This window comes from Mesoplodon mirus, assembly GCF_964341445.2.
Source record: "Mesoplodon mirus genome assembly, chromosome: 5".
Classification (NCBI taxonomy): Eukaryota; Metazoa; Chordata; class Mammalia; order Artiodactyla; family Ziphiidae; genus Mesoplodon; species Mesoplodon mirus.
In genome coordinates this window covers 131828223-131844501 of record NC_138980.1, presented here as the reverse complement: position 1 = coordinate 131844501, position 16279 = coordinate 131828223, and the positions used below count along the sequence as shown (strand labels likewise).

The following is a 16279-nucleotide window of genomic DNA, read 5'->3' as shown; positions in this document are numbered from 1 at the left end:
CGGCTCTAGCTCGGGGCGGCCGCGGCGGCGGCGCAGGCGAAGGGCGCGGCAGGCGCTATCGAGACAATAACCCCGCCGCCCGGCTCCGGGGGCGGCGGCGAGAAGGAGGTGGCGGCCTAGCGCGGCCGAGGCTCGCCCAGCGCCCCGGCGGCGTCTTCGCCCCCCGCCGGCCAGGTTCGGCCGCCGTCGGGTGTCGGGGCGCGCGGGTCGCCCGGAGTCCCAGGCTCGCAGCTGACGCCCCCTGCCCTCCCCCTCCCCGGCGCGCGTGGAGCTGGTTTTCCGGGTTCCTCTGGACCGACTTGGATCCTGCTGCTCGCCACGGCAGGAAGTGAGTTTCGCACGGTAATTCCGGGCGGTGTCACGAGTGAAAAGTTTTTGTTTTTCGGCGGAGATCCTAGTTGGGTCTGGGAAACTCCTGCAATACTCGAGACCAGGAAACCAGTCCGCGTCCCAGCCCCCACCAAAGCCACCTACTCTTCCTACTGCGGGAGGCCACTTCACATCCGCTCTCACCAGAGAGAGAAATTCGGCTGGATCCGAAGTGACTAATGAAGGGAAGGAAATCATGTCAGGCGAAGCCTTGAAAAAGCGGCCCTGAGACACTGCCCGACCGAAAGGTAATATTCACAAGTGTCTGCGAGTCACAAAGCTCCCGGGCCAGGAAAGTGAGGGAACTTTAGCGTTTTTCACTTTTTCTGAAGTTCACCTAGATTCTCCCTTTCTGACGTCGAACTGGATAGTGTTTTGGGTGCTGAATAGTAGAACTGATTTTATTCCTTCTACCATCTGGACTCTGGTTATTTTAGAAGAGGTTGTAAGAGTGCGGTGGGTCGAAAAGTTTTCAGCAATCCGAGGAAGGAGTGCCTTTGTTCGGCACAAGGTCCAGAAGTTTTAGTTTCCCGGAACATATGCGATGTATATTTCTGATTTATTAAGTTGCTGAACCCGGCAACTTATTGTTTTGGAAGAAAGGTCACTGCGGGGAGGAATTTGCTGCTGCTGAGATGGCTGCCACATTTGTTTATACTGTTACCGATTACTTGGCTTTTTTGTTTAATTGTATATAGAGATTTTTTTAGTACCAACCTTTATGGGTATATTTCATTTGGATCTTATAAGCCAAAAACCTTTGCCATTCTTAGTCGTTTTTCTAGGTGGGTAATACATTTTTTCAATAACTTGTTCCTTTCAGACATTTAGAACTTGATAATACTTGTTGGGTTAATTAATTGAAAGCAACTGTCGGCTAGGTTTTTCTTGTCACTGACTTAGTAGAAAGAAAAAGGAGGGAGTAAGTATTATGGACAAAGAGAGTTATAATTAAAAAACAAACGTAAACACCTGTAAGTGGTTTGGTTTGTTAGGACTTCTGTGCAGTTTAGAACAGAAGATACAGGAAGGGAAGTAAAACGCTTAAAACAATTTTCATGGTCATCATCACGTTGATTGTGATAAACAGCTGTGCTTTTTGAATAGTACAGTATTTACATTTTTGTGTTGGCCCAAGTGTTTTGGCCGGTTCTGCCGCCCAGAAAGTGATGAGTATCTGCCTTGGGGGCAGGGATTAGTGAAGCAGGGGGGACATTCCACCAGTCAGTTATAGATGTAAACACTTCTGAACCAGTCGGTAGTCTGTATAGATGAAACTAGTTTTGGTCGCAGCAAACACAAACGGTTTCTTCAGTGGTGTTTTAATGTGTGTCTTTTTAAGGTTGGTTTTTACCCCAGTACTTTTGTGGTAAAGGGAGGTGAAAGATAGTACTGTGCTTTTAAATAAATATTAAATAAATATGGTATTTTGCTGGTAGGTGTGTCTTAAATATAAACTGATGTTTATTTGCCCATGCTACCTCAAGGAAAAATAGGTGGCTTTCTTTAGTTAAAAGAAGAGAAAAGGTAGGTTTTAAAGGACAGGATCAAATTATTTCACAAGTATATTTCAAAATGGGAAATTTTTAAGTCTTACTCTGTACTGTTTTGAATTTTTCCCTAGAGCTTAGTCTCTGGAACTCCTTTTAAAAATTTTCTTTAATTTTTAAAATTGTTGGTAAGATTTGTGACCCATCAGGTAATTCCTGTTAGGTCAAAGTGGCTTTATCCAGAAATTTAAAGCGTATAACTAATCTACTTTATGATTTTGGGACGTATCATTAGGCAACAAAAGAGGTTATTCTTGGGCATCTGAAAGAGGGGAACAAAATAAATGGCATTGAACTTCGGTTTCCTTATATGGTTTATACTTGGCTTCAGAGCAGCAAAACCTTAATAGAGCAAGTCTTTTATAGATAATTATCACTTTGCAAAAATGTTTCTCTGCATTAGTGAATTGTACTTATAAAAAGCATTACAGCCCTCGAAAATACCTACTTAAATAAATCCCTGTTTTTAAATATAGTTCTTGATTTTTTTTTTCCTTGAGGGAGCAATAGTATGTTTAAATGCAGACAACACATTTTTTAAAGTGAGATGTTCACCTTTGTAGTTGCCTTTGAATCCTTTTTTTCCCCTTAACAAGGCAAAATTTACTTTTCAGTTTACTCAGAATTTTATTAGGTTAGCACTGAATTAATGTAATGAATTTTAGGTTTTATACTATTATCAAACTATAAATATTTTTCAGTCTCGTTTAAAATGTGACAGTGAAAAGAGGTTTAAAAAAGATGATAATCAGTTAAAATATTTTAAAATGGCTTCAAATTTTGGATACTGTTAACATTGTGTGGGTTTTCTTAGATTAAATTGGCAAATCTAGAGTACGTCCAAGGTGTTTGCGCAAAATGCGCTCTTAATGGCACTGTTTATTGAAGGTACTTAAGAGTATTCCATAGTGATAAACTTAATCTTTCAACTAATTAATTCAAATATTATGTTATGAAGTCTGCCTGCTGTTTGAGAACAAACTATTACAAACTTTTCATTTATAAAAAGCTTACAGATGTTCAAATATGGAAAGCAAATTTTTATTGCATGTTTTTTATTAATGAAGTGATAATTATAGTTAGAGACATTTTGCATGTATCATTGGTAAATCTCTAAAATTCAGATATTTTAGGAATATTGGTATTGAGCTCTTGGTAGTAAATGATACCTTTAAGAAACACATGAAAATTTCAGAAAATTAGGTGCATATTTGGGCATTTATTTTAAATAATTGCTTATAGATGACATGGTTTAGAGTGTAAGCTGTTTTTCGCTTAGAAATAGATCATGGCAGTGTTTACAGAGTATTTGGGATTATGCAGATTTTAGTGATGTTGGATAGGAAAGTAATTTTTTTTTTATAATTGCTGCTTACCTAGATTCTCTTTAAACAGACTTTGTTGCTTGCGTTTTTTTCCGTTGCTCATCCATTTCTCTGTCACGTCTTGTTTTTTTTCTGCGAACACCTGTGTTATAAAGTCCTAAAGATGCCTTTCTCTTTTCCTTTCCTGATAACATATATTGTACCCGTGTTTAGCTGTTCATAATAGATTATTCCGTTTTTTAAAAAATTAATTAATTAGTTTATTTTTTGGCTGCGGTAGGTCTTCGTTGCTGCACACGGGCTTTCTCTAGTTGCCGTGGCTTCTCTTGTTGCGGAGCACGGGCTCTAGGCGCGTGGGCTTCAGTAGTTGTGGCGCACAAGCTCAGTAGTTGTGGCTCGCGGGCTAGAGCGCAGGCTCAGTTGTGGCTCGTGGGCTTAGTTGCTGAATGGCATGTGGGATCTTCCTGGACCAGGGCTCGAACCTGTGTCCCATGCGGATTCTTTTTTTTTCAAATTATTTTTTATTTTTGGCTGCGTTGGGTCTTTGTTCTTGTGCGCGGGCTTTCTCTGGTTGCGGTGAGCGGGAGCTACTCTTCATTGCGGTGCGCGGGCTTCTCATTGCAGTGGCTTCTCTTGTTGAGGAGCTTGGGCTCTAGGCGAACGGGCTCAGTAGTTGTGGCGCATGGGCTTGGTTGCTCCGCGGCATGTGGGATCTTCCCGGGCCAGGGCTCGAACCTGTGTCCCCTACATTGGCAGGTGGATTCTTAACTACTGCGTCACCAGAGAAGTCCTGATTATTCAGTTTTTAAATGCACACTGTTTGCCATGAAAAATGTGTATGTGGATTATGCTCTGTAATATCTACTTTTGAATTGTCTAAGGAAATAAGCTCAGCACTGCTGCCTTCTACTTTTCTCTGATTTACTCCCTATTATTTTTTGTTTATTTCTTGGTGCCTATCATCACTTGAAATGTACTACATCATTTTTCAGATTTAACTTTTTCTGTCTTTATAAAAAAAGAAATCCAGCTGTTATTCAGCTTTCTCTTCTAATTCCTTTATCTTCCTATTTTTATAGTTAGCTTCATTTCCTTCCCCTATTTTCTCCATGTTCAGTTCTTGTTTTTTAATTATATTTTGCCCTTCTCCTCTTTTTGAACTTTACTAGTCTATGCTTATCACTTAAAAAGTTGTTTAAAACATGAGTAGAAAATATTTATTTGCTCAGCTCCATTGAACTCTGAATATGCCTTTTCATTCCAACTCAGTTTACATGTCAGTATTAACCCAATACTCATCAGTGTATTTGTTTTTATTTATGTTTTGTTTCCTCAATTCTTTTTTTCTCTTTAATATCACCAGATTTACCTCTGTTAAGGTAATATCATGGTGTTATGTATTCTTATATTAATTAACCCTCACCCCAATACCTTCTTGCTTTATTATGCTTTCGGCCTCTTAAAACACACAAGCTTATACCTCTATACCTCCCTTCTCTATTTGTTCCTTTCCTTCCTGTCCTACCTCTCAAATTAGGTGTCTTCTCTGTCAGTGTCCCTAAATTTTTGAAATTGCCTTCTTTTGTCTGTTTTTATGAAATAAGCAGAGTGGAATTCTATCACTCACTTTATTCTTCTCACTTCAAATTTCGTTCCAGGTACCACTGGATTAAGGCCACGCCAGGCTTTCTAATTGATAGTATGTGAGACAATAGGAAAGAATATCTAAAAATTAAGTTAATAAAAGAAGATTCTACTTATCTGCAGGTTATTTATCTACCTATGACTTTAGGTATATAGAGTGTAGTAGAAGAACTAGAAAATAATAAAAGAGACATTTAAGTAATCAAAATAGATGTAATAAAATCTGGGGACTTCATTCATAGGGACATCCTTATTCAGAGCCCTTTTTTTTTTTTTTTTTGCGGTTCGAGGGCCTCTCACTGCCGCGGCCTCTCCCATTGCGGAGCACAGGCTCCGGACGCGCAGGCTCAGCGGCCATGGCTCACGGGCCTAGCCGCTCCGCGGCATGTGGGATCTTCCCGGACCGGGGCACGAACCCGTGTCCCCTGCATCGGCAGGCGGACTCTCAACCACTGTGCCACTAGGGAAGCCCATCCATTTGTTTTTTATTATACTGAGCTGTTTCCTGCCTTTTTGATGTACTAGAAGAGGTGAAAAAGCACACTGACAGCATCATGAAGCTAGGGACTATGATATTGGTGGGCCAAAAAGTTCATTCAGGTTTTTCATAAGATGTTGCAGAAAAACCCAAACAAACTTCTTGGCCAACCCAATACAATGAGGGAATAGAAGAGTGGAAAAGAAGACTGAGTAACTTAGAAAACAGAGTAGTCTCACAACACGGGAAATATAGCCCATATTTTGTAATAAGTGTAAATGGAAAGTAACCTTTAAAAATTGTATACAAGTAAAAAATTTTAAAAAATAGAGTAGTCTCAGACAACTTGCTTTGCGGATGAGTGCCTTATACATTTTATTTGTCCATAGGAGGATTCACTCTATTATAGCATAGTATAATTACAAGTAATAGTCACTAACCCTAAGGCAGCTGTTCTCAAACTTTTTGGTCTTAGGATCCCTTTACTGTCTTAAAATTTACTAAGAACCCCACAGAGCTTTGGTTTATGTGGGTTATATTTATTATATTTCCTGCATTACAAATTTTTAAAAATTAATTAAAAATAATAAACCATTGCCTGTTAGTGTAACCCTCTTTTAATAAAAATATTTTTAAAAAATTAAATTAGGTTTTTTTAAAAATCCTGTTTTCCAAAACAAATCTTTAGCAAAGAGTGGCATTGTTATATGTATTTGGAAGTCTCTTGTGTTTGGTTGAATAGAAAACAGCTTGATTCTCATATCTGCTTCTGTATTCAATCTTGCAATATATTGTGTTGGTTGAAGTATATGACGAAATCCTGTATTATACAGACACATGGTTGGAAAAGGAAGAGGTATTTTAGCTAACATTTGACAAGTGGTAGTTTTTTAAAGGAGAGCTGCAGTGTTGAATCTGAAACCGTATCACTGAATTTTCCATTTCTTGTTATCTGATAATCCGTGGTGTATCTTGCACTTTAAATGAATCTTTCACCTGTTTATGATTTCGTAACACCGTGTATTGGTTGTTTGGGAAATACAGGTTCATTGAGTTACACATTTTTTCCCCAAAGTTGACACATTTCATTATGCAGTAACAAAACCAAAAAAGTTGTTAATGTCACCAGTAATCTCATCAGAAGTCCTTAATACGAAGCTGTAAAGCTCAGGGTCGCAGATATAAGTTTTCCACAATTCTAAATTTTCACTTGGAAGCTCGAATATTAATCATTGGTAACAAATACTGTCAGTGTTTTTCCCTTGAAGTTACAGGCTTACTCGGTTTATTTTTGAGAAAATGTCTGCCAAATTCCTAAGTCTATATAACCCTAATTTCTCATTCTCTTTAAGGTCAAAATGTTGTTCCATTAAAAAAAGGCTAATTGAGTTCACAACTCAAAAGTAATTTACACAAGTGCTCTTCCTCACGATTGCTATTTCTCCACATAGAATATGAAGAAGACATGTATCAAAGAGTTGAGACTTAATAAAATTATTATTTTGGGAGAGGGATTCTCTGGCGGTCCAGTGGTTAGGACTCACTGCAGAGGGCTGGGGTTCGATCCCTGGTCAAGGAACTAGGATCGTGCAAGTCACGCGGCATGGCCAAATTAAAAAAATTTTTGTTTATTGCTTCATTAAAGATATACTTGGGCTTCCCTGGTGGTGCAGTGGTTGAGAGTCCGCCTGCCGTTGCAGGGGACACGGGTTCGTGCCCCAGTCCGGGAAGATCCCACATGCCACAGAGCGGCTGGGCCCGTGAGCCATGGCCGCTGAGCCTGCGCATCCAGAGCCTGTGCTCAAAAAAAGATATACTTAAGTGAAAGTGGAATTTGAAAAGAAATCTAGGAATATGTAATGGTGCTAGTCGAGCTTGATGTCACTGTGTTTGTGCTAAGGTGCTAGCCATTTTACCCACCGTTGCTGTCAGTGTAGAGGGAAAGGGCAAATGATGTTTTAATATTACGATGAAAATAGTATTGACCTTGAAAAGTCCTTGGAAGTCTCCCAGGACTTCCGGGCCCATTGACCACACTTTGAGAACTTAGGTGGATGTTGGGATTTGTGGAGCTTTTGTTACTTGCTTTGATTTTTTTTTTTTTTTTTCTTTCTGGGAGAATCCTGAGGCTTGATTGTTTAGCTCATTAATTTGGTCTTCAGTTCTTTTCAATTATTTCATTACTTTTTTGGGAAGGAAAATAGAATTTCTCAGAACTCTTGCTTTGCATTTTCATAGGAGTTGATTTTTACTTTTTGGTTGTATTTTTGGTCCACACATAAGCTCTTGAATCTCTGAGATATATATTACTTTTACATTGACTTCTGTTTGCTCGGTTAACTATATAGGAAGTTTGTTCTTGTGCTTGGTATATCCATCATGCTTTTGTTTTTTCCTCAAATGTTAGATTTTTCATTGTAAAGTTTTATATGATGGTCCAGACTATACCGTATTGGTCATTTACGTGTATTTCCCCAGCCCAAGTGAATCCCAGTTTTTCTGTCTTTGGTATATTTAGCTAATGGGTTTCTCCTTAGGGTAGCTTGTCCTCTTGTCTTATTTCTTGTCCCTCAGGAGATAATATTCCCCTATTTCACAGTTATACTGTCCAAATGTCAGATCTCCCACAGTATTGAGAGCTGTGCTGGAGGCCTTAGCCATGCAGCTGTTCTACTGTGGTTTTATTACCTGGCTGACTGCCCGGGACACACACTTCTTCCAATGCTTCTTGCTAAGAAAACTTATCCTTTTTGGAGATCCCACTTTATACTTGTCTTGTGTATCTGGTTCTTCAGATGTGTTTTGTTGTCATCCACCCTCTCCACCCACCCACCCCCCCGCCCCAATCCACTTTTTATTCTCTACAAATTCTTTTCTGTTCTTATCTGTAGATGTACCCCTCCTAGGTTTTTTAGTGTCACTATAGTTTTTTTTTGAAATTTTTTTTCATATTTTAAAGTTTGGAACAATGACAGATACACAGGAAAGTTAGTAGCATAGTGCAAAGAATTGTTTTTGTTCCTGAACCATTTGAGAGTAAGCTGTCCACCTCTGATGCCTCATCACCCCCAAATACTTGTTTATTTCCTACAAACAAGGGCATTCTCCTACATAATAACATCATAACTATTAAATTAGGAAGTTAACAAGAATACATTACCAACATCTGAATCTGACAAATCGTCCCAATGTCTTTTAGATTAAAAGTAGTTTATAATCATGTATATTGCATTTAGTCGTCATGTCTCTTTAGTCTTCTTTAATCTGGAACAGTTTTTATCTTTACTTTCAGGGGACTGACTTGATACTTTGAAGATTATATATAGCTCTAGCTATTTTGTAGAATAACCCTTAATTTGCATTTCTCTGACATTTTAATTAGATTTTGATTAGATTTGCATTATTAGATCTTTGGCAGGATTATCATGGTGTTGCATTCTTCTCCTGTATCTTATCAGGTGCCAGGCAATTTCAGTTGTCCCATTATTGATAGGAATTGGTTATGTGATTAAGGTTGTAAGTGCCAGACATCACCTATGTCAAAGTACTCCTTTCTCATTTGTAATTAATATTTTTGGGCTAGGTGTTGAAACTATGTAAATATTTTGTTCCTCATCAGATTTTTAATGTATTCCTTTATTTACATCTCTGTCTATTCATGATTACCTATTATATTCACTGAGTTATAATCTACTATCATTTATTTTGGTACTCAAATTGTTGTTGATTAGGCTAGTGGGAACCCCTTCCATCTGGTTTATTTTCTTTTTGACATACCTCTTCCTTCTTTGAGCACTTTTTTGTATTTAGCACAATATGCCGTTCCAGACTTACCTTCAAACTTGCCCCAGTTATTTTTAGTGGAAAATGGTACTTAGAAGCCAAGATTGGGGCACTTCTTGTGCTCATTGCTCTTGGGGTGTTGCTGCACCTGGCCTTCTTAGTATATAGAGGTAGGGGATATTTTTATGTGCGCACACGTACACATTCACATTTACATCTATATTTCTATAAATATAAAATGATTTCGCAGTGGTACTTCTGGTTCTAATCCGGCACCACAGAGTTCAGTCTAGTGTTTTCCCTTTCCATATTTGTAACTTTTTTCTGATAGTGAGAACTAGTTTTGTTTTTGTACTTTTTTTTTTTTGGTGAGGGAGATGAGTTAAACATTTGATCAGACATTTTCAGCCAGAAGTCCCTGTAGTCCAATTAATTTTTGACGTATTTCTAAAGGGATAAAATTCTAAAATGTAGGTAAAATATACTTAGGTGAAATATTTCATTCCTTAGTAATTCCAGGTTACTATATGAAAGGTGGATGGAATGAATCAGTACGTTTATGGTCTATGTTGGATAGGTTCCTTGTGGAGATAATGTTGGGGCTCTATTTTAGTATGAATGCAGTGATTTTGGTGCAATTGTATTTTTCCATATGAAGGTTTTATTTATATAATTCCAAAGTTTGGAGCGTGTATCTTATTTTCTTGATAATTGTGTCCTTGGAATTTCAAACCTTAGACCAATTCTAGAATGCTGTGGGCTGGGGTGGGAGAAAGTTTTGTCATTTGTATTAGGGCCAACACAAGAAACCTGTAATCTAAAAATGAATCTCCTTGCCGAGGCTATCACCCAGTCTAGAATAAGTTGGTTTGACTTCCCCCATCCCTGGAGATTTTGGAAATGATTTTAGAGGCATATTGGGATATCTTTTTGTGGCTAGAATAGATTTATTCTCAGTCTTTTAGGAAAAGATAAGGATCCTGGTGGCAACAAATGGATTCTTTGGGTGCCCTGTTAATCTCTGGGGGCTTGAAAAGATTTAGCTAATTGTCCTGGGGCTAGCTGAAGAATATCAGAGACTGTGTATAGTAGATGCAGTTCGATGGGTCAGAGATACCTGATAGCAACATAATGTCCCGTATGCTCTTTCTTTTGAAAATTGTTCCCAAGCTAGAAACCCTGAGAGTCTATCTTCTTTATCTTTCTTGAACTTGGTTATTGAAATCAGTACCATTTCTATCAATTCTGTCTTTCAGGTATCTATAGAGTGACATACTTTAGGGTAGGCTTGGAGGGCTGGACAAGGTACAAGCACTGAGAGGCTTTTGTTAGGCAAAGGGCTAAAACAATTACCTTAATTTTTTTTTTTTTTACTCATTGTACAAATTCAAATACAGAAATTTATAATATAGAAGATGAAAATTCTCTATAATTCCACTTCCCAGAGATCCTCAGTGTGTTTTTTATTCTTCTGAAGACTTCTGTGTGTATTCCAACATGTAAGTGTATATGTGTGTACATGTGTAAGTAACTTTAAATAAAAATGGAAGATATATTTCATTTATATTTAAGGGGATATAGTAGGTATGTTATATGTGTTAATTAGCATTAGAATTGGTTCTAGGTTGTTATACATGTTGATGAAAAATTAATCAGTCCATCTAAGAATTGGAAAATAATATATGAGCCAAATTTGAGGATTATAACCTGGGAAGAGCGTCTCAGAAAGCTCTGAGAACTATTCCACCTATTAGAAGTCAACACATAGTATATAAGTTTTTTTTGAGACAGAGGGCTGTACAATAAATTATTGACAGTTTACATAATCCAGATTTAAGTGCCATTGTGGGTCATGTGACCCTTTACAAGATCAAGAAGGAATGGTAGGTATCCTTTGAGTTGTCGTGTTGATGCTGGCAGAATGTTGCTGTTTATGGTTGAGCAGGTATTCCTGCTGATGGGGGAGGTTTGGTCAATGCATAATGTGGATACACAATGCACACTGTGAGGAGAGGGCAGAGAAAAATTTTACGTTTAAATTTCTCTTGTCTTGCCATAAATATGAATTTTGTTTTATATACATCACAGTGTTTTACAGAATATAGGTTTATTCTTGTATTCTTTGCATGTAAATTTTTACACTTGTATGAATTTTTTCTGGTGGATAAATACCTAAAGTGCATTTGCTATGTGTGTAGTTGAAATTGATAGAATCAAATTCCCTCTGAAGAGTTTGTATCCATTTATACTTCCACCAATTATATATGAGAGTACCTCTTTAAGAGCATTCTTGAACAAATTGGATATTAGCTAAAGTACTTGTGCAAATCTGAGACAGGCAGCATAGTATAGTATATATATAACATAGGCTTTGGAGTCAGATTGCAACTTACTAACTGAGATGTTGGCAAGTTAAATGTAAAAATTCTTTTAGGAATATTACGTATTTGTATGCCTTTTGTGTTCTACATGGATTTAGTTGACTTGTTACTTATATGCTTTGGTTATGGTATTTGCCATTTAGAAGTTTAAATTTTAATGTAGTCATTTGTCAGTCTGTGCATTTTTGGGTTTAAGGGTATTCTTAGAAAGGATTAATGCCAAGATTATAAAAATAATAACCTAAGTTTTCTTACTTCGGCTTAAGGAGTGAAATAATTATCTAGATTGATTCTCTCCAAATTTCTAACCAGTTGTTGTAACACCATTTGTTGAATAAATCACCTTTTTTACTTCTAAAATTCTATCTTTATCAATAGAAAATTCCCAAATATACTTAATCTATATGAAAGTCTTCTTTTTTATTTATTGTGTTTTTGTTATAATACTATGCTATCTTCATTTTTCCCCCTCTCCTCATTATAGTATGCTTAATATCTGGAAGTGTCAGTTTATTACTCTACTTCTGAAAAAATTTTCCAGGTGAACTTGAATCATTAAGTTCTAAAAATACTTCTTGTTGGTATGTTGATTGAGAGTGCTTGAATTTATAGATTGTTTAAGAAGTAATTGATACCTTTACAATAGCATATCTCTTTCTAGGAAAGTAAATTTTCCATTTATTTAATACTTTATGCCCTTCAGTGGATTTTATGATGTTCTTCTTGTCATATCCATGTTTCTTATTAGTATGCATATTTTTTGTTATTGTTAAGAATTATGTATATTTTTTCATTAAGCTTATTTCCAAAAAACTTAATGGAGGGAAGGTGAGAGCTGCTGCTGTTATGAATGGGGCTATTTCTTTCATTGTATTCTTATCTGGATACTTAAATGGAGGGAGGAGATTGATTTTTCATATTTATTACCTACTGCATTCTACTGAGGACTTTTTAAAAATTGCTAATAGATTTTTAGATGGTGTGGTACATCTTCTAGGTACATAATTATAGATGAACGAGTAATAGCACCTTTGTGAAAATTGAATTATAAATATATTAAATTGTATAGTCTCATGTACTATAACTTAATATGCATCCTGACAAGTACTTAGTAACCTATTTTTTTAACTGTAAAATTCTTCCCTCATATCCTTTTTCTTTTAATACAGCAGGTTCTTATTAGTTATCTGTTTTATACATATTAGTGTATATATGTCAATCCCAATCTCCCAATTCATCCCACCATCACCACCCCCTTCCTGCTTCCCTCCTTGGTGTCCATACATTTGTTCTCTACATCTGTGTCTCTATTTCTGCCTTGAAACCAGTTCATCTGTACCATTTTTCTAGATTGTACATATATGCGTTAATATACAATATTTGTTTTTCTCTTTCTGATTTACTTCACTCTGTATGACAGTCTCTAGGTCCATCCACATCTCTACAAATGACCCAATTTCTTTCCTTTTTATGGCTGAGTAATATTCCATTGTATGTATATGTACTGCATCCTCTTTATCCATTCATCTATCGATGGGCATTTAGGTTGCTTCCATGACCTGACTGTTGTAAATAGTGCTGCAGTGAACATTAGGGTGCATGTGTCTTTTTGAATTATGGTTTTCTCTGGGTATATGCCCAGTAGTGGGATTGCTGGGTCATATGGTAATTTTATTTTTAGTTTTTTAAGGAACCTCCATACTGTTCTCCATAGTGGCTGTATCAATTTACATTCCCACAAGCACTGCAAGAGGGTTCCCTTTTTTCCACACCCTCTCCAGCATTTGTTGTTTGTAGATTTTCTGATGATGGCCATTCTGACCCGTGTGAGGTGATACCTCACTGTCGTTTTGATTTGCATTTCTCTAATAATTAGTGATGTTGAGCAGCTTTTCATGTGCCTCTTGGCCATCTGTATGTCTTCTTTGGAGAAATGTCTGTTTCCTCATTTCCTTTCGTTCCTTGAGATGATCCTCCAACATTAGGATAGCAGTCTGATTAATTTAGTCTTTAACGAGGGGATTTTTATTGTTGCCCAGGAGTTTCCATTTAATCATACGACACTTTCTTTCTCTAGCATTGTCTGGCTGGGGGAATTGGAAAGGGAACAAGAAAACTTGCTAAATTCTGAGGTTGATTTAAGTAGAAGTTGGTTCCTTCTATAACTATTCTGCCCCCTAACTGCCTCTCGAAGGTGACTTCAGTGGTATGAGAATGGCTTCTTGAACCTTGTTCCTTTACTGCTTTTTGATTTATTTCTGAGAAAAATACTACTACTTACAAACATTTTCCTTCAACTCTTAGTATTTAGTGTGATGCACAGTAGTAGTATGTATATCTTTTTCTTTAATTAATTAATTTATTTATATTTATTTTTGGCTGTGATGGGTCTTCGTTTCTGTGCGAGGGCTTTCTCTAGTTGCAGCAAGCGGGGGCCACTCTTCATCGCAGTGCGCGGGCCTTTCACTGTTGTGGCCTCTCTTATTGTGGGGCACAGGCTCCAGATGCGCAGGCTCAGTAGTTGTGGCTCACGGGCCTAGTTGCTCCGCGGCATGTGGGATCTTCCCAGACCAGGGCTCGAACCCGTGTCCCCTGTATTGGCAGGCAGATTCTCAACCACTGCGCCACCAGGGAAGCCCCGTATGTATATCTTTTAATGATAGTTATTTTGGTCCTTTATTTGATCATAATAGTAAACTCTTCTAGCTATGTAGTTTATACACATAGTAAATGTTTCCCAAGAGATCTTTGCCACTGCTTACACCCTAGAGTTTATTTTTGTCAATTTACATGTTTCACTGACCTTGATCTTATCCTTCCTTTTAATATATTTAATAGATAATTTGGTGTAAATGAAAGACGTTCCCCAGAATGCTGATATTTTCCTCATATTCAGTGGATTTTATCACTGAAAGCGACTTAGAAACAGTCTAGTCTAAGTAACCACTCTTTTCAATTAACAGAAGGGGAAGCTTTTGGCCCAGAGGGAGAGGTGAAATCCTAGAGGTCATTTAGTTTATTAGTGACATAAGTGAGATTCAAAAAATAAATCCAGGGAGTTCCCTGGTGGTCCAGTGGTTAAGACTTGGTGCTTTCACTGCCATGGCCCTGGGTTTGATCCCTGGTCGAGGAACCAGTATCCCACAAGCTGCGTGGCATGGCCAAAAAAAAAAAAAATCTAGGTTTCCTGACTCTGTGGCTTTTTTTCCCCTTATACCAGAATTTTACTTGGTATGTTCTGAAGCAGATAGTTTCTGTAGAATAGCACTATTTTTTTTTAATTTGCTAAATGTTTATTTTGTGCCTCCTTTCAATTCTCATCTTCCCTACCCCTCCCCCAGCTTTATTGAGATACAGTTGGCATGTAACATTGTGTAAGTTTAAGGTGTATAATGGGTTGATTTGATACACATGTATTGCCATATGATTACTACCTTTGGGGTAGCTAACACTTCCATCACCTCACATACTCACCTTTTCCTTTTTGTGGTGAGAGCATTTAAGATCTACTCTCTTAGCAACTTTCAGGTATATAATACTTGTTAACTATAGTCAATCATAATGCTGTGCATTAGATCCCTAAAACTAAATCCTTCTTTCCTTTGTTTCTCGTCACCCCCCTCCCCAGAACTATACTTCTAACGGCAGCTAGAACAGCACTATTTTCCAAATATTTTTAATAGGTGTTAGAAAAAAGTTCTGGGTTCATGTAAGTGAGGACACCTTGAGTTAATACACCTTTTCTTTTTCCTTTGGCACATGCTAGTTTGTCATAGATGATTGTTTTTTATTTTAGAAATAACTGGAATACAGCTCAGTTTACAAAAAAAAAAAGCATCAATATTTGAGCCAAGAAGTTTCATAGAAAGAGCTATACTAAAGCAGCATGCAATTTGTAATCTCACATTTTAAAAAATATACTTTTTTTTTTTTGCCTCTTTCTACTCATCCATCCAGCCCAGCCCAAGTACCATTGTTTCCACTGAAGCTTCCCGAAATATTTGAGAAGTTTTCCCTTCTTTGGATTTATAACTTAAATTTTTTTAGATTATGTTAAAGTTCACATAACAAACTTTACTGTCTTAACCATTTTTAAGTGTACAGTTTAGTGGTATTAAGTACATATTGTTGTGCATCAGTCACCACCATCCATCTCCAGAACTCTTTTCATCTTGCAAAATTTCAATTCTGCGCATTAAACAATAACTCCCTGTTCCATTCCTCTTCCTCCCAGCTGCTGGCAGCCACCATTCTACTTAATTTTCTCTCTGATTTTTACTACTTTAAGTGCTTCATAAAAATAGAATTGTATAATATTTGTCCTTTTGCTTCCAGCATATTTCACTTAGCATAATGTCCTCAAAGTTCATTTGTGTTGTAGCATATGTCAGGATTTCCTTTTTAAGGCTGAATATTCCTTTGTATGTACCACATTTTGCTTCACTATTCATCTGTCATGGACACTTGGGTTGCTTCCATGTTTTAGCTATTGTGAATAATGCTTCCATAAATATGGGTGTACAGATACTACTCTTCTAGACCCTGCTTTCAGTTCTTTTGGGTATATATGCAGAAATGGAATTGCTGGAACATATGATAATTTCATTTTTAGTTTTTTGATGAACTGCCATATCGTTTTCCACAGTTACCTGTACTATTTTATTTTACATTTCCACCAACAGAGCACAAGTGATCTAATGAGAGGTGTAATTTCAGTACATCCTTGCCAACACTCCCTTTCTGTTTTGT

At 37.2% G+C, this 16279-nt stretch overlaps 1 protein-coding gene across 7 annotated transcripts in view; it reads left to right on the top strand.

The window, feature by feature from the left end:
* The first annotated feature begins 478 nt into the window (after positions 1–478).
* The window catches only part of ERBIN (erbb2 interacting protein), a 113494-nt gene continuing 97693 nt past the window's right edge, over positions 479–16279 (top strand). For all 7 annotated transcript variants that reach the window (XM_082621628.1, XM_082621625.1, XM_082621630.1 and 4 more), the window contains exon 1: positions 479–617. The gene's annotated coding sequence lies outside the window, so the exon portion shown is untranslated. The remainder of the gene's footprint in view (positions 618–16279) is intronic.